Genomic DNA, 12,605 nt, shown 5'->3' on the forward strand with positions numbered 1-12,605 from the left:
AAAAAACACTCGACTACCTACAACCACTATATACAACTTCCCCCACTCTCTATCTGTGCCTAAATCTAAAATCAATTAAAGCTTCTTTCCCAGAACTGCCCGTCTGTGAAACACTGTTCCACTGACCTGCTTCTCAATTGAATACAACATGGTAGCCTTCAAATTCAATGTTTTTTTTTAAATTTTTTTAAATTACATTTTCACCCCAAATAAGGTACATTGCCACTTTGGTGTAGGGGGCTACTATCAGGGTCAGCAACTACTGGGGCACTATGTTGGGATTTGGGCAGCAAGATGTCGGTTCACGTTACACTTGAACTTCTGCATGTCAGTATAGTTGGGGAAGCAGGGACCTGGAATAAAATTCCAGAGTCTAGCGGTTCTGGGGAAGAAACTACTGGAGTAGAAAGATCTTTTACATCTAGGGATCTCTACTGTGTGGGAGTGGGATTTAGCTGCCTGTCGGGTTTGTCGAAGGTGTCTATGTCGTGAGGGCACAAGTGTCTGCAGTTCATCAGAGCATTCACCATTTAAATATTTGTAGAACAGGCAGAGGGATGCAACGTTTCGTCGATGGGACAGAGGCTGAAGCTTAGATGCCAGTTCAGGGCCTATCAGATTGGCGACTCTCTTTTGAACCTTGTCTAGGAGTGAGAGACTAGCAGCAGATGCATTAGCCCAAATGTGACAACAATACTTCATACATGGGCGAATGGTGGCCTTATAGAGGTACAGGATACTTTCAGGTGTCAGTAGTTTTCTAGCACGGTAGAGAGAGCCTACCTTTTTCGCAGCGGCCCTGGCAATGTTTTCAATATAATTGTTCCAACTCATGTTTCCTGTGAACGTTAGGCCAAGCAGTTTGAAAGATGTACTCTCAGACAGGGAGTCACTGGCCATTGCTATTGGTGGCAGAGAAGGTTCTTGTAATTATTGAAGGAAATCAGTTTAGTCTTGGCAGCATTGAATGTGACCATCCATTTATGTCCCCATTCCACTACAGATTGAGGTCATCCTCTAGTGTTTTTTCCATTTCTTTACTTATGTGTTCATTTGTTTTCCTGTCATGCCTGTTATAGAGTGTGGTGTCATCAACATATATACCCATCTCAGAGGCAGTTTTGTCGGGGAGGTCATTAATAAATATTAGGAACAATAGAGGTCCAAGGATAGACCCCTGAGGCACTCCCGCATTTATATCACACTGTTTAGATGTACAACCATCGAGGACAACCTGGATTTTTCTCTTATCTAAGAAGGATTTAATTATGTTAAGTATTCTACCAGTGATACCGTATGATTTAATTTTCCTGAGGAGACCCTCATGCCATACCCTGTCAAAAGCCTTAGATATATCTAGAGCTACCGCTTTGCTCTCCCCCGCTTTGTCCAGTGAATGGTATATACGTTCAGAGATTACAGTGAGGATGTCAGCTGTGGACCGGGCTTGTCTAAATCCATATTGTTTGTCAGTCAGAAGTTTAGCATCTGTAAGGTGCCGAACTAGAGCATGGTTAATTATGGTCTCAAATATTTTGACAAAAAGTGGGAGGAGGCTAATGGGACGATAATTTGATGGGTCAGTTCTTTTGCCAGAATTCTTGAATACTGGTACCAGAGAAGCAGTTTTTCAACAGCCCGGAAAGCATGATTCATTAAGGCATTTGTTGTAGAGTTTGAAGAGAACTGGAGCTACTTTGGCTGAGCACTTTTTTAATAGCACAGCCGGGATGAGATCAGGTCCACATGCTTTTGAAGTGTCAAGGTTTTTTATGATAGCGTGTATCTGAGCAGGGGTGATTTTTAGATCGTCTAGCATGGCGTCTGTCCGCAAAGGAAAGTCAGGCAGGAGGTGGTTGGAAGAGTCCAGTGTGGAGTTCGAGGCAAACCGGCTGGCAAGCATATTAGCCTTGTCGGTTGCTGAGCAAACAACCTTGTGATTGTTGGTTAGTGGAGGAATTGTTGATTGCCCATTATTTACTACACTGTTGTAGATTTTCCAGAAGTCACGATTTCCTAATTTTTGTGCTTCGATGTATTTTTTAGTGGTTTCAGTAAATTCTCTCTTAGCTGCCGCTATTTCTTTCTTAACATTACTTCTAGCTTCTATATACTTCTGTTTGTTTGAACAATGGCAGTTGCGCAAGTCGAAGTAAACCATTGGGTAGAGTGGGGCTTACTATAAAATTTCCGCATGGGAACATGTGCTTCAATTGCTGTTTTGAACCATTAAGTGGTCTCATTTGAGCACTGTTCAGCAGGAAGAGAAAAAATATTTCCCCATGGGGCATCTTTGATAAGATCTCTGATGGCTTCCCAGTCAGCCTTTTTAAAATATCTTATTGTTTTGAGCACTGGCTCTTCAGTTTTGGGTCTAGAATTTGGGGCGATTTCTACCATTATCACTGCATAGTCAGCATTCCCGAGTGGGCTGTCAGCATTTGTTGTACAATCCTCGGGAACTGTAGTCAGAAACAGATCTAGAAGTGATGCTTGTTGTTCTTGCTGGTCAGGGAAACGGGTTGGAAATGTAACCATTTGTGATAGGGAGTGAGATATAGCGAAACTATGTGTTGTGCTGCCCGCTGCATCTGTGTGAGTAGAGAACCCAAGCAGTTTTTGTGGTGAACATTAAAGTCATCAAATACATGTAGAGTCATAAACCCTTATCCTCGAATGGCCTTCGGACCTTGATAAACGATGACTCCGGAGTAAAAAAGAAAGTATATATATATATATATATATATAACTACTTAATTTACTCACATAAAATTAATATACGAAAGTATAGATTTATGCGTAAACTTTAAGTATTTACTTCAAAAGTGCTCAATACGTAGCTAGAGCTAGTTAGTAATTTATAAAATATATATGAGCGATTAAGCTACACTGAACATTCCGTGTTTCATCCACTCTAGGACTCTCCAGGCTTATGCACCTGAAGAGTCCTAGAGTGGATGAAACGCGGAATATTCAGTGTAGCTTAATCGCCCATATATATATATAGACATGACATAAAAGAATAGACACTAAGATAAATATTTTTCCTAAGATTAATATATGCTTATTTATATTTACAGATAAGAATAGTGCTTAAATAAATTAGAGTATCTCATTAAAATTGCATCTAGCAACATTGATGCATGCCATGAACTAAAGGAGCATGAGATCTATCAGAATTTCTGCGAGGACGAATCGTAGGTCAACGGGAAGGTGGTCTTAATCAATGCAAAATAGCAGGAAATCTTTCAATACCCCTTTCTACTGTTAGTAGAGTGATCGTATAATTCACAAGAGTGCATAAAACATCATCCAGGTCACCCCGGGTCCTCAGTCAGACCTAATGGTGTATAAAGCAAACATCAATTCTGCTAAATATGTTTCAATATTACATGAAGGAATCCTACTAATATTCTCAAGTGGTAAAATGAAGTCAACTCCCTATTTATAGAAGACAGAGCTCCTTGTCACTCTGCTAGGATGACACAACATTGGTTGAGCCAGAATCGGATTAACAAATTTTCATGGCCAGGTCAGTCTCCAGGTGAAAACGTTTGGGGCATATAAGACCAGAACCTTCATAAAAAAGATGAGGAAGCCATCTTCTAAGCCTGAACTTTTAATATTATTGCGTCAGACATGTTAAGAAATTCCTCAAGATGATATTCGTCAACTGATCAATGCCAGGCCTAGAAGGATTCTAGCATTAAAAAGCAGCAAAGGGAATGTCAATCTAGTATTAGTTATTAAATTTATGACTATTTTCTATTTTGTTCTATAAATTGCATATTTATTGAAATAAACTGTTTTTATGAATGTCTATTCTTTTCTGTCATGTCTGTGTATATTGGAAAAGTGAGATAGCTAAATATAGACACATTTTTTACATAATGAATTATAGTGCTCACTAAGCTTCAACCAGAACTTCCATACTTACAAAGCTGTTCAAGCATTGTCTTAAGGAGAATCGCTTCTCAGCATCCTGAAAAACTTCATCAGCATCTCTTGTTTTAAAAAGTTTAGTTGATCGCTCCTCTTCCTCTCAATACAGACCAATTAGTCTCCTGTGCATCATGAATAAGTTGCAGGAATCTGTGTTAAATAGAAAAATAGTCCACCACCTCAACAAAAATAACCTCCTCAGTAACATGCAATATGGTTTCCGTTCTGTTAGATCTACAGCATATGCGTTGACAGTTATATCTCATAGGATTAGTGAATCTCTCGATGGAGACTTCCTTTTTAGGGCAATTGCCCTTGACATATCAAAGGCCTTTGATAGGGTATAGCATAAAGGTCTGTTAGATCTACAGCATATGCGTTGACAGTTATATCTCATAGGATTAGTGAATCTCTCGATGGAGACTTCCTTTTTAGGGCAATTGCCCTTGACATATCAAAGGCCTTTGATAGGGTATAGCATAAAGGTCTACTCCATAAGATCTCCAGTTACAGTATAACTGGAAATGTCTTTTCAATTATTAAATCCTTTCTCTCTGATAGATTCATAAGAGTAGTGGTTGATGGGCAGAAATCAGAAGCTCACAGTATTAATGCTGGAGTCCCTCGGGGGTCTATCATGAACCCAACTCTCTTCATGATCTATATATATATATATATATATATATATATATATATATATATATACTGGGAGTTCAGCGCGGCTTTGCTCAGGCCCTATGTACTGTTCATAACTTGCCCTAGGTGTGAATACACTTTATGTAAGATTTCAAATGTTTAGACCAAAATTTGTCTGAGTAATTGCGCAGAGGACAATTTTTTTTTACTTTGACCCCAATTTTGGCCCCTTAACATTTATTATTTTGGTCTCAAATCAAAATACAAAGTTTTATCCATGTCCAAGTTACTTCCATCTAAAATTTCAAGTCTTTAGACACAAAATTAGCAGAGGAATTTGGTAGAATCTGTAAAGGTCAACTCTTTCAACTTTGATCTTTTGGCAGCAAAATTTTCGCCCCAAAACTGATTAAAATGCTTACCGCATGTCTGAATACCCGTTATGTATAAATTTCAAATGTTTAGACCAAAAATTGGCTGAGTATTTTGCTAGATACCACAAAGGTCAAATCTTTTGAACTTTGACCCCTTGGTAGCTCAAATGTTCGACCCAAACTGATTAAAAAGCTTGCCCTATTTCTGAATATCCTTTATGTAAGATTTCAAATGTTTAGACCAGAAATTGGCTGAGTAATTTGGTAGAGACCACAGAGGTCAATTTTTTTAACCTTTGACCTCAATTTTGACCCCCTTAACATTTATTTTTGGGGCTAAAATCAAGTTAAAAGTTTGATCCATGTCCAAGTACACTACATTTAAAATTTCAAGTGTTTAGACCCAAAATTGGCAGAGGAGTTTGATAGAGTTTTCAAAGGTCAAATCGTTGAACTTTGACTCCTTGACACTCAAATTTCTGGCCGAAAACTGATTAAAAAGATTTTCCTAAATCTCAATACTCGTTATGTCAAATCTCGAGTCTGTAGACCGAAAATTGACAGAGTTATTTGGTAGGGAAATGTACACACACACACACACACACACACAGACATTTTCACTTTTATAGATATGCATATATATATATATATATATATATATATATATATATATATATATATATAGAGAGAGAGAGAGAGAGAGAGAGAGAGATAAAAGAATTATCAGCAGGCATATGTTTTGCCATGGTTTATCAGCATTGCTGACTATTCCAGAATTTGAACCCATGACCACAGAGCCTGCATTTGACTGTGTGTAACACGATGCCACAAAGTACCAAACTGAAATTATATGCTAATTTATCGCTTAAGTTATGCTGCAATAGTATTGTTATTGGTTTTGTGTTAAAAACGTTACAGCTGATGTAAACTCCAACCTTTTGCAGGTGCATTTCTTTTGAACTTGGGAATCTTCATCACGAACTCACGAAGCTATATGGAATTTCTGAATTAAACCCTTCAGTTAATCCATGTCGACATGTGGTGTAATGGTTAAAGGCGTTTATTAACACCCAATCAGTTCTAAATGGCAGTCTTCTGATGGTTGAAAATTTAATCTTTACATAAATAATATGCGTCGTAGGAATAACAACGTTATGGATCATGTAACTTGCGACCTTCTTTAAGTGCATTTTTTGCTTCGCCACATACTTGAGAACAGAACTTCCACGGAAGTGGGGGGGTGTTTTTTTTTTTGTTTTTTTTTCATTACTTTATTTCAGTTAGTTCAGAGTGATCAAGGGGCTCCTTTCTGGAGTTAACATTTTATATTCTTCTCATTCTTCCCTAAGTAATTACAGTGCTATTGGAAAACAAAAGAGCATTTCCCAGACATTTAGATTATAGTGTGCATACATTGGCCTCTAAAGACACCACAAACAAGTGTGCACTCTTTGCAAGTTCGAGTGCTCTTCCTCGGCAGCGCTGACTTTTCAAACCCATTTTCTGGCCCTTGTGTCACATTTCTTGCGCTAGGAGAGAAATAAATACCTACCAGACAGAAGTTAAAAAGGCCAATCTTCTCATTTTCGACAACACTTCACCAACTCCAACCCAGAACCCAACTCGTCTGCTCACGCTAAAAGTTACCACTCCACCCTTCCTGATTGCTTCTTCTGTTCTCAAAAGTCAAAGGTCAGCCGATTTATATCGACCTTATCCTCCTCTGTTCAGTTATTTCGGTCAAAAATATTTCAGTCTTTTTAAACTTCAAACTGATATTGAATGAAATAATTACAAGCACTTGTACCTCCTCGACGTGAATACCCCCGACAAACCCGACAAGCAGCTAAATCCCACTCGTTCACAGTAGAGATCCCTAGGTGTAAAAAAGCCTTCTACCCCAATAGTTTCTTCCCCAGAACTGCTAGACTTTGGAACTTGCTTCCGGGATTCTGCTTTCCCAACTGTACTGACATGCAGAAGTTCAAGTGTAATGTGAACAGACATTTTGCTACTCATCTCTCTTCATAATACCCCTGCAACTTATGTCCCCGATAGTAGCTCCCTACTTCAAAGTGGCACTGTGCTTTGTTTGGGGTGAAAATTGAATTAAAAAAAAAGATTAAACTGCATTTTGAACATAAAAATACATCACAGCAGGAGTAGATTATTCTTTTTTGATCAGTTATGACTGGATATAAATTTATGTTATTCTTAGTAAATATCACATGCAGTAAGAATTAAATTTTCAACCTCTAAAAGACTGTCACTTAGAACTGATTGAGTGTTAATAAATGCCTTTAACCATTACGCCACAGGTTCACATGGATTAAATAAAAGGTTCAGGTCGGAAATTTTGTATAGATTCGCAAGTTCGTCATAAAGATTCACAAGAAGGGGTGGTTAGATGATTAACAACATGAACTGAAAACCTAGGTATTCCAAGTTGAAATCGAATTAGTTCCACAGAAACACTTTCATGAAACGAACACATGACCTGGGGAGGAGGTAAATAAAATAAAAATTCCATAGTTTTAAAAAATGCACTTAAAGAAGGTCGCAAGTTACATTATCCATAACGTTGTTATTCCTACGACGCATATTATTTATGTAAAGATTAAATTTTCAACCATCAGAAGACTGCCATTTAGAACTGATTGGGTGTTAATAAACGCCTTTAACCATTACACCACATGTCGACATGGATTAACTGAAGGGTTTAATTCAGAAATTCCATATAGCTTCGTGAGTTCGTGATGAAGATTCCCAAGTTCAAAAGAAATGCACCTGCAAAAGGTTGGAGTTTACAGCAGCTGTAACGTTTTTAACAACCAAGATGAGAATAAAGGATGACGGTAGCTAAGTGGTTAATGACACGAACTGACAACCCAGGTTTGCCAAGTTAGTTCCACAGAAACATTTTTATCAAACGCGCACTTGACTTTGTGTCTAACTTCCTGGAGAGGAGATAAATTAAAATAATAATAAAAAATATACCCAAAGAAAGTTGGAGGTTACATCGGTCGAAACGTTGTCAATGGAACAATCAAGATGAGAGTAGTAGTCCGAATAATCCAAATTATAGAAAGATTCTGAACTCGAAGGTTCCGAAGTATAGAAAAATGCACCCAAAAGAGGTCAGAGGCGACAGCAACCGAAATGTTTTCATTGTAATAACTAAGGCTATGAAAACAGAATATTCTTTACATTGTTTTGACTCTCGAGTATATATCCGACACAGTTAGATACAGTTAATCACTTGAGAACCACATCACTCTATATAAAAGCATATAAGATGTCAACGGCTACACACTCGAGAGTCAAAACAATGAAAAGAATATGCTGTTGCCCTAATCCTGATGAGAACAGTAGTCCGAATAATTAAAATAATCTAATTGTTTGTTAATAATGACTTATTGTTAGATATTGATTGAGCAATGCTGAAAGGTTTCTTGGTTGACGATTATTATGATCGTTATTAATATTTGTAAAAATAGAATGTCACAAAGAATGTCATCATAGTGAAAAAAATATTTACAGATAAAAATATTTATGTTAAAATCTTTTAATAGAAAAGAATGTTAGAACACAAACAATAATTTAAAAATAGGTTTGACATCTACAGTTTGACATAGTCTGACATAGAGGTCACTTAAGATAACATGGATCTTAGAAGATAGCTTGAAAGACACATAAGAATCTTCATTTGCAGCTTTCCTGAGGATCCGTCAAATCTAGATCAAAGATGGACTAGGTATATTTATCCATTGTTATTCGTTATTCATTGCAGCTTTCCAATGGGGGGAGCATTCAGTAAATAAAGCTGCTGCAAATACCACCAAGACTCCGAGTTGTATGAATCTTCATCTACAGCTTTTTTGAGGATCCGCCAAAATAAGACTTCAAAATGGACCAGATATGTTCCCGATTGGCCGATGTGAAACCCCAAATAAGTCTTATTCGTCTTTTGTGTTGTAAAGATATTTATGTATATTCTTGTCTCGTCATCAACTGTAATCAAATGTACATACACACAACGAACTCTAGATTAGATGATCAGAACGCAAGACGGTCATAGAGTAATACACGTATATACACATGTCATATATATGACTGTGACGTGTATGTATACTCTCATGTATGCATATGTATGTATGCATATATATATCTCATACAATCTAACCACTAGAAGATACATGTATGCATAATATATACCCCCCGTCCTGACAATATTACATTATCACTTTGTGTGAAGAACTTTATCACTTGCTGTTCTGTGGGGTTAATGACTCTCGATGGCGCTGACCATTGTGACATGCAAGCAGCAAGAAGTGGTGTGATCGAATGGCAAGAAGCCAAAACAAAGAATCAATATCCCTGCGCTATACTTCCTCCTCAGGAAGAAGATTAAAACTGACAAACGGATTTAACGTAATGTGTTGCATCATCATCATAAGTTATTCATCCTTCATAAATGAAATAGCACAGCTACCTGGCATTTCCTGGGGCAGAAGAGTAACATAATTTCTATCCATCTCTCTTTCCTACTCCCTCGTGTATCCCCTCCCCCTCCTCTTTTTTCTTCGCTCAGCTCATTCCTCTTTCTGGACATACACACTCAAGTCGACATAAGGAAAATAACTCTGTAACAAAAACCAGGATTACTTCCCTTTAGTTAGTGGCTGGAAAATAGACTACATGATAACATTAAAAGATATGTGTACGTCTTAATAACATTAAATTATATAAATGACTATTTGCCCCCCTAAATAATTAATCTTTTTCTTTAAATTTTAGATATTATATATCCAGGATTATACAAAAAAAAATATTAACTTTATGGATGTTTATTATGTATTTTTCAAGTTTTAGCTGGACAAATATACATACATACATACATACATACATACATACATACATACATACATAGGAAAATAACTCTGTAACAAAAACCAGGATTACTTCCCTTTAGTTAGTGGCTGGAAAATAGACTACATGATAACATTAAAAGATATGTGTACGTCTTGATGACATTAAATTATATAAATGACTATTTGCCCTCCTAAATAATTAATCTTTTTCTTTAAATTTTAGATATTATATATCCAGGATTATAAAAAAAATACCAACTTTGTGGATGTTTATCATGTATTTTTCAAGTTTTAGCTGGACAAATATACATACATACATACATACATACAAACAGACAGACATTTGCTACTTATATGTGTGTATGTCCCTTGTTTTGACAAGCTTCTGGGTTTGACCTTTACTCCTGATCTGAAATGGAACACGTACATCAAGTCTGTTGCCAAGGTCGCTGGAAAGATGGTGGGATCCTTCTACCGCTCCAGAAGATATCTCACTACTGATGCAATTCTCTATCTATATAAAAGCCAAGTACGTCCAAGGATGAAATACTGCTGCCATATCTGGGCAGGAGCTGCTAAAAACAGCCTATCCTGCCTTGACAGAGTACAAAATAGACTTCGTGGCTTAGTGGGGATGCCCTTTTCTCTACCCTGCAACCTCTCTCCCACACAAGAGACATTGCGAGCATATCCTTGTTTTATCGTTATTTCCATGGCAGGTGCTCGTCTGAACTCTAGTCCCCCCTCGCCAATCCTTCACGAAAAACACCCGTCTAGCCGAATCCACTGTGAAAAATTTCCCCACTCTTTATCTGTGCCTAAATCAAAACGTGGATTCCATGAGCAAAGCTTCTTTCTTAGAACTGCACGCCTGTGGAACTCTGTTCCGTCTGCCTGCTTCCCACCTGACTACAACTTGGATGTGTTCAAGTCCAACGTTAACAAATTCCTAATGAACCGCCCCCTTAAGTAAACACTTCATCAAATCTCCACACTAACGTAATGTACTTGCAATAACCCTTATCCCTGAGTGGCTTCCGGGCCTTGATAAGTGGTGACCACTGTGTAAAAAAAATAAAAAATGTCCCACAGTTTGTGTGTTTAAACTAAGTTTTAGCTAGACAAACATACATACATACAAAAGACAGTCATTTGCTACTTATATGTGTGTACGCCCCACGGTTTGTGTGTTAAGAAAACATTGTTGGTTTAAAAAGATACTCATTGGTGAGGATGGCAAAGCACATACATACATACATAGTTGATATATATATAAGTACTCTTATTCCAGTGAGTATTTATTCTTTCTCACATCTATGTTCAACATATAAGGCAAAGGTGGGATGTTTTATGGTGTTGATGAAGTAAGTCAAGACTATTTTCATCACTCAATCCAGGTTCTGGCTCATCACATTTACCATAGTTATATATAAAATGAAGTCAGCCTCTTATCATCAATAGCTTTCTTCCTACAAAATTAATATTTGATTCTGATTTGTCCGTTATTTTAGTAGATCCTTGCAGCATATGTTTCCAAAACAAGTATAAGAAAATGTTGTCGTTGGAGAAAAGTATACCACATAATGAAGTTCCAGTGGTGAGCATGTTGTTTCAATATTGAAAACGATGTTAATGGAGAAAAGTATACCATGCAAAGAAGTTCCAGTGACGAGCATGTTGTTTCAGTATTGAAAGTGATGGAGAAAAGTATACCACTTAATGAATTTCTAGTAGCGAGCATGTTGTTTCCGAAATTAATATTAAACAATAAAATGTAATTTGATATTAATTCCTCCCAAAAAATATTTTGATCAAGTCGAGATTATTTTCATACAGACACCATCTTAAAATAGGAACGTAAATTTGTATTCGTCAATACAGAGTTACTTCCCATTGTCAGATAAACAAGTTGCAAATAACAACACTACCGGGCAACACTGTGTAGGAACAGCTAGTTGCATATAGATAGTATGGTTCCAATTTAATTTGTAACTGGCACCAGTAGAGCTGATAACTATAAACTACGATTGATTACTTCGATTTTTATATGTTATCCTGATCAATATTTAATGTGTTATTTAGACTAAGAAGTAAAGAACTATATTTTATTTATTTATTTGCGGGCTATTATCCTCATCTTTATAGTGGTTGTTTCACAATATTTCGGCCAACTATTCCTCTGGTCTTCATCAGCAACTATAAAGATGAGGATAATCGTCTGCAAATAAATAAAATATACAAATTACTCATCTCAAAGTATCCAATAATTAAATAAGTGAAGAACTCATCACATTTTCTGCATCTGTTCCTATTTATTCTCATTTACATTCGGAAAATAATTTATTGAGGGACATTGTCCCTATTCACCGGTTTTAACAGGAATAATAATATAAAAGTTAATAAAAAAGAATTGATAGGTTTTAGGGATGTGTTCACGATGTTTTGTAAGGAGGAAGACATTTTTTGTATGAACCGGATTCAGAGAAATATTTTCAGTTTAAAAGATTTGCAGGTTTTATGTTCAAATGTGAGAAAACGAGAGACATTGTCATACGGTAAACAAAACAAAATAATGAGTTAAGAAGGTATATATTCACAAGAGATATTTTATATATGTTTGAAATGGAAGGTTTACAGCAATAGGAAAACAGAATGTTCATGAATATTTTTAGAGTTCTTGTAAAAACAAGACATTAGACAAAGTTTGGATCAGTTAGAGGTCAAGAAAATCATCTTCAAAACTTCTCTGCTCAGTTAAATAAATTATAATTCATTGAAAGTT

The sequence above is a fragment of the Euprymna scolopes genome, chromosome 1 (assembly GCF_053919585.1).
Source record: "Euprymna scolopes isolate OS-2025 chromosome 1, ASM5391958v1, whole genome shotgun sequence".
Classification (NCBI taxonomy): domain Eukaryota; kingdom Metazoa; phylum Mollusca; class Cephalopoda; order Sepiida; family Sepiolidae; genus Euprymna; species Euprymna scolopes.